The sequence below is a fragment of the Coregonus clupeaformis genome, chromosome 40, assembly GCF_020615455.1.
Source record: "Coregonus clupeaformis isolate EN_2021a chromosome 40, ASM2061545v1, whole genome shotgun sequence".
In the NCBI taxonomy this organism is placed as follows: domain Eukaryota; kingdom Metazoa; phylum Chordata; class Actinopteri; order Salmoniformes; family Salmonidae; genus Coregonus; species Coregonus clupeaformis.
Window position 1 is genome coordinate 6,892,117 of NC_059231.1, and position 9,389 is coordinate 6,901,505.

Consider the following 9,389-nt stretch of genomic DNA (forward strand, 5'->3'; position numbering starts at 1 on the left):
CCGTGGCTCTAAACATCTAGGGTGGATGGACATGAGACCCGTAACATAAATTCATGTAAATTATAAGTGTGGCATGGAATAGTGAGAACAAATAAGACACAACTACCATGAACTACCGTCAAACACAAAGTGTTTATTTATGAACACACGGTAAGGGTTTGGGAAAAAGGGCTGAGCAGGACCCAAGAAATGAAACAATAGTGTAAAACCCCCTAAACTGATCTAGCCTGCCTAAAGAACCGCTAGGCTACTGCTACCATACAAAAATACAGTGGGTGGTCCGCTCCAGGTCTAACTGGTGTTTATAGACAGATTTCTTCCTACGGGTAATGTACGCCCAAGGGCAACTAGCTTAAACCCCCCTTTTTCCCAAAAACACACAAAACTACTAAACAGGGTACTCAGCAATTAAATAAGTACACAGGATACAACAGTATCCACACTCAGGTAAAGAAATATATTCTAATAATGTTACCAATAGGGTAACCAACAACTTAGTGCGTACACAACACACAGGACACCACCGTGTCCATACTCACATATGGCAAAAAGTCTCTCTCTCTCAACAAACACAAGTCTGGTTTTTATAAAATGGGATGTGTGATTGAACAAACGAATAACAGGTGGTGCAATTAACAGGAATGTTCACTGATTGGTCCAATCAGCAGACACCTCAACGACCACCAATCAGGAACATACAGGACACCTGTGATTAGGGCAGAACGAGTAGGAACACACAAAAACACAGGATACCTGTATCCGTAACACTCCCACCCTTAAAAGAGCAAACCAAAATGGTTTGCGACACACGTACTATCACAACACCCAAATTCACACACAACTCTTGTGACAAAAACTGATCCTTAAGGACTTTCATAGGTCCTCTCATGGTGTGTCCAAACACCAGTTCAGCTGGGCTGAACCCTAGGGATTCCTGTACTGTCTCACGGACAGCAAACAACACTAGAGGAACTCCCTCATCCCAATCTTTCTCAGATTCCAAGCAATATTTACGGAGCATAGACTTCAGGGTCTGATGCCAACGTTCAAGCGCACCCTGAGACTCTGGGTGATATGCGCTTGACACACGGTGTGTAACTGACAAGGATTTTAACACTTGTTTGAAAAGTTTAGAAAGGAAATTCGTACCCTGATCAGTTTGTATCACCTTAGGTAATCCAAAAGTTGAGAAGAATTTGATCAACGCTTTACTCACCACCGAGCAGTAATCCTTCGCAGAGGAATGGCCTCTGGGTACCTGGTGGCCACACACATAATTGTCAACATAAACTGGTTACCAGATTTTGTTTTTGGTAATGGTCCAACACAATCAACCATCACATGTTCGAATGGTTCACCTATGGCCGGTATGGGACAAAGAGGCGCGGGGAAATAACCTGGTTCGGTTTCAAACTACTTGACAGGTGTGGCAAGTCCGACAGAACTGAGCCACATCTTGTTTTAAACCAGGCCAAAAGAAATGTCGCAAAAACACGATCATAAGTCTTGGTGACTCCCAGATGTCCGGACCACTGGTGATCATGAGCGAGGGATAAAACATTTTGTCGAAAGGCTGTAGGAATCACTATTTGGTAAACAGCATTCCAATCTCCGCCAGCGTCAACATGGGATGTCCATTTACGCATGAGGAGATTACCATCAATGAAGTATGCCATGTTTTTCTTCTTTAGCTCGTCTTTTGAGACAACACTAGAAAAACATTTAGCCAGGCTAATGTCAACCTGTTGGTTAGCGATCAGCTGCTCACGAGTAACTGGTAACTGTATTGCTTCAGCAACAAGTTCCACATCCTTCTTCCTTTCTCTGGGCTGTTGGTCAGACTGCACCAGCTTACCAGAGGTAGCACTCGAACTATCCTCTGGGTCACACTCTCTGAATAGAATCGTGTCTGACAAATCTACCACTTCACCCACTTGTCGTGCTTGAGCACGTGTGACAGCACAAGCGGGAACACATCTGGATAACCCTGTGCCAGCTCCTCGGAGAGAGACTGGTCACTTTTATCCAATACCTCCAATATGGGTATTACCTTTCCTCCGGCAATATCGTTGCCCATTATAAATGTCACACCTTTTACTGGCAACATAGGACGTACGCCCACTCTGAACAATCCACTGACTAACTCAGAGTGTACGTTCACAAAGTGCAATGGCACTGGGACAAATCCCATTTCAATTCCTTGTACTAACACACTGGAACCACAATATGTATTACTGGACAAGGGCAACACATCAGCGAGTATGAACGACTGCGCCGCACCAGTATCTCTGAGGATTCTAACTGGACGCTGAGACGCTTCGTCATTTGATATAGAAACAAACCCCTCAAAAATGAACGGTTCATAACTGTGATCTGGGACAGGGACTTTCAAACCACATTCACTATGAGGCTTCTGTCTTGATTCCGGCCCTACAACCGTACGAATCAGACCAACACCCGTTGGCGGCCTGGCGTGCTGAGGCATCCCCGGTTTGCGTTTTAGCAGAAAGCAATCATTCACTATATGTCCCACCTTATGACAATAGAAACAGTGACGCACATCTTTTGGGCGTGCTGGATGTACTGCTGGTCGACTAGGACTAGAAGTTAGCAACTCCGCAGCCCTGCTCTCCGTACGAGCCGAAAACACGCTCTTATGCGTCAACACAAACTCGTCTGCCAATACAGACGCTTCCGACAGTGAGGATACTTTCTGTTCGTTCAGATAAACTACAATGCGTCCCGGTAAACAATTTTTAAACTCCTCTAACAAGATTAACTCCCGTAGAGAGTTAAAATCAGTTACCTTACTTGCACTGTGCCATTTGTCAAACAGATTTCCTTTGTCTCTAGCAAACTCCACATAAGTCTGAGTAGGAGACTTTTTATGAGACCTAAATCTCTGTCGATATGCCTCAGGAACAAGCTCATAGGCACGAAGAACAGTAGCTTTGACCACTTCATAATTCAAACTGTCTTCAAGAGGTAGCGCTGCCAGAACCTCTTGGGCTTTACCTGTTAGCTTACACTGAAGTAATAGGCACCATACCTCGTCGGGCCATTTCAATGCTACCGCTATACGCTCAAACACACTGAAATAGGAATCAACCTCTGACTCCCTAAACACAGGTACCAAGGTGATCTGTCTACTAATATCAAATGTAGCAGACGACACCGCTGGTGAGACTAACCTCGCTGTTTCTGCCTCTAGTTCCATTTTACGCATCTCCAGTTCCATCTTACGCGTCTCCAGTTCTTGATCAAGCCTACGCGTCTCCAGTTCCATCTTACGCGTCTCCTGTTCTGCCTCTAGCTTACGCGTCTCCTGTTCTGCCTCTAGCTTACGCGTCTCCTGTTCTATCTTACGCGTCTCCTGTTCTGCCTCTAGTTCCATTTTACGCATCTCCAGCTTGTCTTGCCTGATTTGTGCCCGCTCTTCCGCCTCTATCTGGAGCCGTGTCGAGCGGACATCCATCCTGGCATCACTGTCAGTCAGTGGGGAGAGTGGGTCATAACGGGGCAATGTGGCTGGAGCCTTAGCCTCGTCCTCAGACACTGATGGGCTTACAGGAACAGCAACCACATCCCCTACAGGAGCAGCAGACTCAGGCGGCGGTAACTCAAGCACTCGCTCGTTTAACAATATCGCTAACACTACTTCCCTAACTTCTGCTTTCACTAAACCCCTCGGTATGGGTACAGAAAAGTGGTCAGCCAAAACCTGTAGATCCACTCTACGGCAATTCTCAAAAACCCCCCACGTAGGGTTTTCCAAAAATGCTTCCAACTCAAAAGTAGCCATTCTACTAGCAACACGAGCCGTCGACTACTGAACACACAAAAAAAAACAGGTAGTTACAGCTGCTAAGCTCAACACTGAACCAGACACTAACTAATTTACATGAGTAGCATGGGATAGATAGGATCCCGGACGAACCCCCACTTTATGTTACGAACCCCGTGGCTCTAAACATCTAGGGTGGATGGACATGAGACCCGTAACATAAATTCATGTAAATTATAAGTGTGGCATGGAATAGTGAGAACAAATAAGACACAACTACCATGAACTACCGTCAAACACAAAGTGTTTATTTATGAACACACGGTAAGGGTTTGGGAAAAAGGGCTGAGCAGGACCCAAGAAATGAAACAATAGTGTAAAACCCCTAAACTGATCTAGCCTGCCTAAAGAACCGCTAGGCTACTGCTACCATACAAAAATACAGTGGGTGGTCCGCTCAGGTCTAACTGGTGTTTATAGACAGATTTCTTCCTACGGGTAATGTACGCCCAAGGGCAACTAGCTTAAACCCCCTTTTCCCAAAAAACACACAAAACTACTAAACAGGGTACTCAGCAATTAAATAAGTACACAGGATACAACAGTATCCACACTCAGGTAAAGAAATATATTCTAATAATGTTACCAATAGGGTAACCAACAACTTAGTGCGTACACAACACACAGGACACCACCGTGTCCATACTCACATATGGCAAAAAGTCTCTCTCTCTCAACAAACACAAGTCTGGTTTTTATAAAATGGGATGTGTGATTGAACAAACGAATAACAGGTGGTGCAATTAACAGGAATGTTCACTGATTGGTCCAATCAGCAGACACCTCAACGACCACCAATCAGGAACATACAGGACACCTGTGATTAGGGCAGAACGAGTAGGAACACACAAAAACACAGGATACCTGTATCCGTAACATACACTGAGGATATTTTTGCAGAATTCTGCATGCAGAGTCTCAATTTGGTGTTTGTCCCATTTTGTGAATTTTTGGTTTGTGAGCGGATCCCAGACCTCACAACCATAAAGGGCATTGGGTTCTATAACTGACTCAAGTATTTTTAGCCAGATCCTAATTGGTATTTCAAATTGTATGTCCGTTTGATGGCATAGAATGCCATTCTTGCCTTGTCTCTCAGATCGTTCACAGCTTTGTGGAAGTTACCTGTGGCGTTGATATTTAGGCCGAGGTATGTATAGTTTTTTGTGTGCTCTAGGGCAACGGTGTCTAGATGGAATTTGTATTTGTGGTCCTGGCAACAGGCCCTTTTTTGAAACACCATTATTTTTGTCTTACTGATATTTACTGTCAGGGCCCAGGTCTGACAGAATCTGTACAGAAGATCTAGGTGCTGCTGTAGGCCCTCCTTGTTTGGGGACAGAAGTACCAGATCATCAGCAAACAGTAGACCCTCGCCAATTCATTGATATATGTATGTTGAAGAGGTTGGGGCTTAAGCTGCATCCCTGTCTCACCGCACAGCCCTGTGTGTTTTTTGCCAATTTTCACCGCACACTTGTTGTTTGTGTATGTGGATTTTATGTTGTCTGTTTTTCCCCCAACACTACTTTCCATCAATTTGTATAGCAAACCCTCATGCCAAATTGAGTCAAAAGCTTTTTTGAAATCAACAAAGCATGAGAAGACTTTGCCTTTGTTTGGGTTTGTTTGTTTGTCAATTAAGGTGTGCAGGGTGAATACGTGGTCTGTCATACGGTAATTTGGTAGAAAGCCAATTTGACATTTGCTCAGTACGTTGTTTTCACTGAGGAAATGTATGAGTCTGCTGTTAATGAAAATGCAGAGGATTTTCCCAAGGTTGCTTTTGAAGCATATCCCACAGTAGTTATTGGGGTCAAATTTGTCTCCACTTTTGTGGATTGGGGTGATCAGTCCTTGGTTCCAAATATTGGGGAAGATGCCAGAGCTAAGGATGATGTTAAAGAGCTTAAGTATAGCCAATTGGAATTTGTTGTCTGTATATTTTATCATTGGGTTGAAGGGTTTGCATTTTGTCCTGTAGTTCATTCAATGTAATTGGAGAATCCAGTGGGTTCTGGTAGTCTTTAATAGTTGATTCTAAGATTTGTATTTGATCATGTATATGTTTTTGCTTTTTGTTCTTTGTTACAGGGTCAAAAAGATTGGAGAAGTGGTTTACCCATACATCTCCGTTTTGGATAGATAACTCTTCGTGTTGTTGTTTGTTTATGCATTCTATGGATTCTTCAATTATTTTTGTTCATTCTTTTTCTGTAGTGTATTCCTGTATTGTTTTAGTGATTCACTATAGTGAAGGTGTAGGCTCAGGTTTTCTGGGTCTCTATGTTTTTGGTTGGATAGGTTTCTCAATTTCTTTTTTAGGTTTTTGCATTCTTCATCAAACCATTTGTCACTGTTGTTAATTTTCTTCGGTTTTCTGTTTGAAATTTTTAGATTTGATAGGGAAGCTGAGAGGTCAAATATACTGTTTAGGTTTTCTACTGCCAAGTTTACACCTTCACTATTACAGTGAAACGTTTTGTCCAGGAAGTTGTCTAAAAGGGATTTATTTATTTTTTGGTAGGTTTCCACACTACTTTCCTTCCATCTATAGCATATCTTAATATTATTCAGTTCCTTTGGCTTTGATGCCTCAAGATTGAGTATTGCTCTGTTCAAGTAGACTGTGATTTTGTTGTGATCTGATAGGGGTGTCAGTGGGCTGACTGTGAACGCTCTGAGAGACTCTGGGTTGAGGTCAGTGATAAAGCAGTCTACAGTACTACTGCCAAGAGATTAGCTATATGTGTATCTACCATAGGAATCCCCTCAAAGCCTACCATTGACTATGTACATACCCAGCGTGTGACAGAGCTGCAGGAGTTGTAACCCGTTTTTGTTGGTTATGTTGTCGTAGATGTGCCTAGTGGGGCATATGGGGGAGGGAATGCTGTCATCTCCAGGTATGTGTTTGTCCCCCTGTGTGCTGAGGGTGTCAGGTTCTTGTCCAGTTCTGGCATTTAGGTCGCCACAGACTAGTACATTTCCCTGGGCCTGGAAATGATTGATTTCCCCCTCCAGGATGGAGAAGCTGTCTTCTTTAAAGTATGGGGATTCTAGTGGGGGGATAAAGGTAACACACAGGAGGACATTTTTCTCTGTTGAGATCATTTCCTTTTGAATTTCTAGCCAAATGTAAAATGTTCCTGTTTTGATTAATTTAATAGAGTGAGTTAGGTCTGCTCTATACCAAATTAGCATACCCCCTGAGTCCCTTCCCTGTTTCACACCTGGTAGTTTGGTGGATGGGACTTAGAAGGCAACCAGTGGGTCCATCTCCTCTATACCATGTTTCTTGCAGGATGACAATGTCTGTATTTCTGATTGCTGTCCCGCAGGTCTGGGCGGGGTGTCTGTTGATCTGTTGCTCCTGTGTGAGGTGTTGGGGCTGCGGTTGAGGGCGATGTCCTTTAGTGTCCGGGCAAAGGTGGGCACTGCTGCCTTGTATAGGTGGACCTGGTCGTAAAGGCTGTTCAAGTCCAGGGTGGAGTGGTACATCTGGTTTTGAGTCTCTCTCTCTCTCTCTCTCTCTCTCTCTCTCTGTCTTTCCTCTCTCTCTGTCTTTCCCTCTCTGTCACTCTGTCATTCTCCTCAATATTATGAGGATCATCTTCAGCTGCAAACATCCTCAGACAGACAGACTACCATTCTCCCACCACCGTATCACACTACATACACACTCCAGGCCCAACATTATTCAGAGGAATGGGCCTCATTGCTCAGGTCACCATTTGGGCCGCTGTGTTTCTGCACCTCATCGATTCCATTACAGACTGGCCTCTATGATGTATGGCTCATGTCCTCCACATAAAAATAGCTTTTTCCACCATGGCTCCCCCTCCACCTCCTTCCATGACTCCCCCTCTACTTCCTTCCATGACTCCCCCTCTACTTCTTTCCATGACTCCCCCTCTACTTCCTTCTATGACTCCCCCTCTACTTCCTTCCATGGTTCCCATCTACTTCCTTCCATGACTCCCCCTCCACCTCCTTCCATGACTCCCCCTCTACTTCCTTCCATGACTCCCCCTCTACTTCTTTCCATGACTCCCCCTCTACTTCCTTCTATGACTCCCCCTCTACTTCCTTCCATGGTTCCCATCTACTTCCTTCCATGACTCCCCCTCTACTTCATTCCATGACTCCCCCTCTACTTCCTTCCATGGCTCCCCCTCTACTTCTTTCCATAACTCCCCCTCTACTTCCTTCCATGGCTCCCCCTCTACTTCCTTCCATGGCTCCCCCTCCACCTCCTTCCATGACTCCCCCTCTACTTCCTTCCATGACTCCTCCTCTACTTCCTTCCATGACTCCCCCTCTACTTCCTTCCATGACTCCCCCTCTACTTCCTTCCATGACTCCCCCTCTACTTCCTTCCATGACTCCCCCTCTACTTCCTTCCATGGCTCCCCCTCTACTTCCTTTCCATGGCTCCCCCTCTACTTCTTTCCATGACTCCCCCTCTACTTCCTTCCATTACTCCCCCTCTACTTCCTTCCATGGCTCCCCATCTACTTCCTTCCATGGCTCCCCCTCTACTTCCTTCCATGACTCCCCCTCTACTTCCTACCATGACTCCCCCTCTACTTCCTTCCATGGCTCCCTCTCTACTTCCTTCCATGACTCCCCCTCTACTTCCTTCCATGGCACCCCCTCCACATCCTTTTATGGCTCCCCCTCTACTTCCTTCCATGGCTCCCCCTCCACCTCCTTCCATGACTCCCCCTCTACTTACTTCCATGACTCCCCCTCTACTTCCTTCCATGACTCCCCCTCTACTTCCTTCCATGACTCCCCCTCTACTTCCTTCCATGACTCCCCTTCGACTTCCTTCCATGACTCCCCCTCTACTTCTTTCCATGACTCCCCCTCTACTTCCTACCATGACTCCCCCTCTACTTCCTTCCATGACTCCCCCTCTACTTACTTCCATGGCTCCCTCTCTACTTCCTTCCATGACTCCCCCTCTACTTCCTTCCATGGCTCCCCCTCCACATCCTTTCATGGCTCCCCCTCTACTTCCTTCCATGGCTCCCCCTCCATATCTTTCATGGCTCCCCCTCTACTTCCTTCCATGGCTCCCCCTCTACTTCCTTCCATGGCCCCCACACCACCATCTTCCATTGATCCCCTCCACCACCTTCCATAGCTCCCCATCTAGTGATGCACGGGCGGTTTAAGGATCATGAAAGATTGTGTGGATGAAGGGCGGGCAGGCAGGTTGAATAAAGACAAAACAGTGCATAAAAAAAATCAAAAAATGTATAATTATTTTGCAAGTCATGTCTATACATTGAGGTTTTTCTTTCATTGTTTTTATCTGGCATTAGTGCATAAGCCTAAGCTTTAGGGCCTAAATGCAGGCAACGCACGCCAAACAGCCTACATTACATTTTTTGTTTCAGCAAAACATTAGGCTTCTGTGTTAAGATATCATGGAATCCTGCAGTTTAATTTAGGAGGGTTTTAGCACAAGAGAACAACCAGAGATAAAAAAAAAATATGGGGCAAAATTCAGGTTTTATTTACAGTCCAGTGAAAA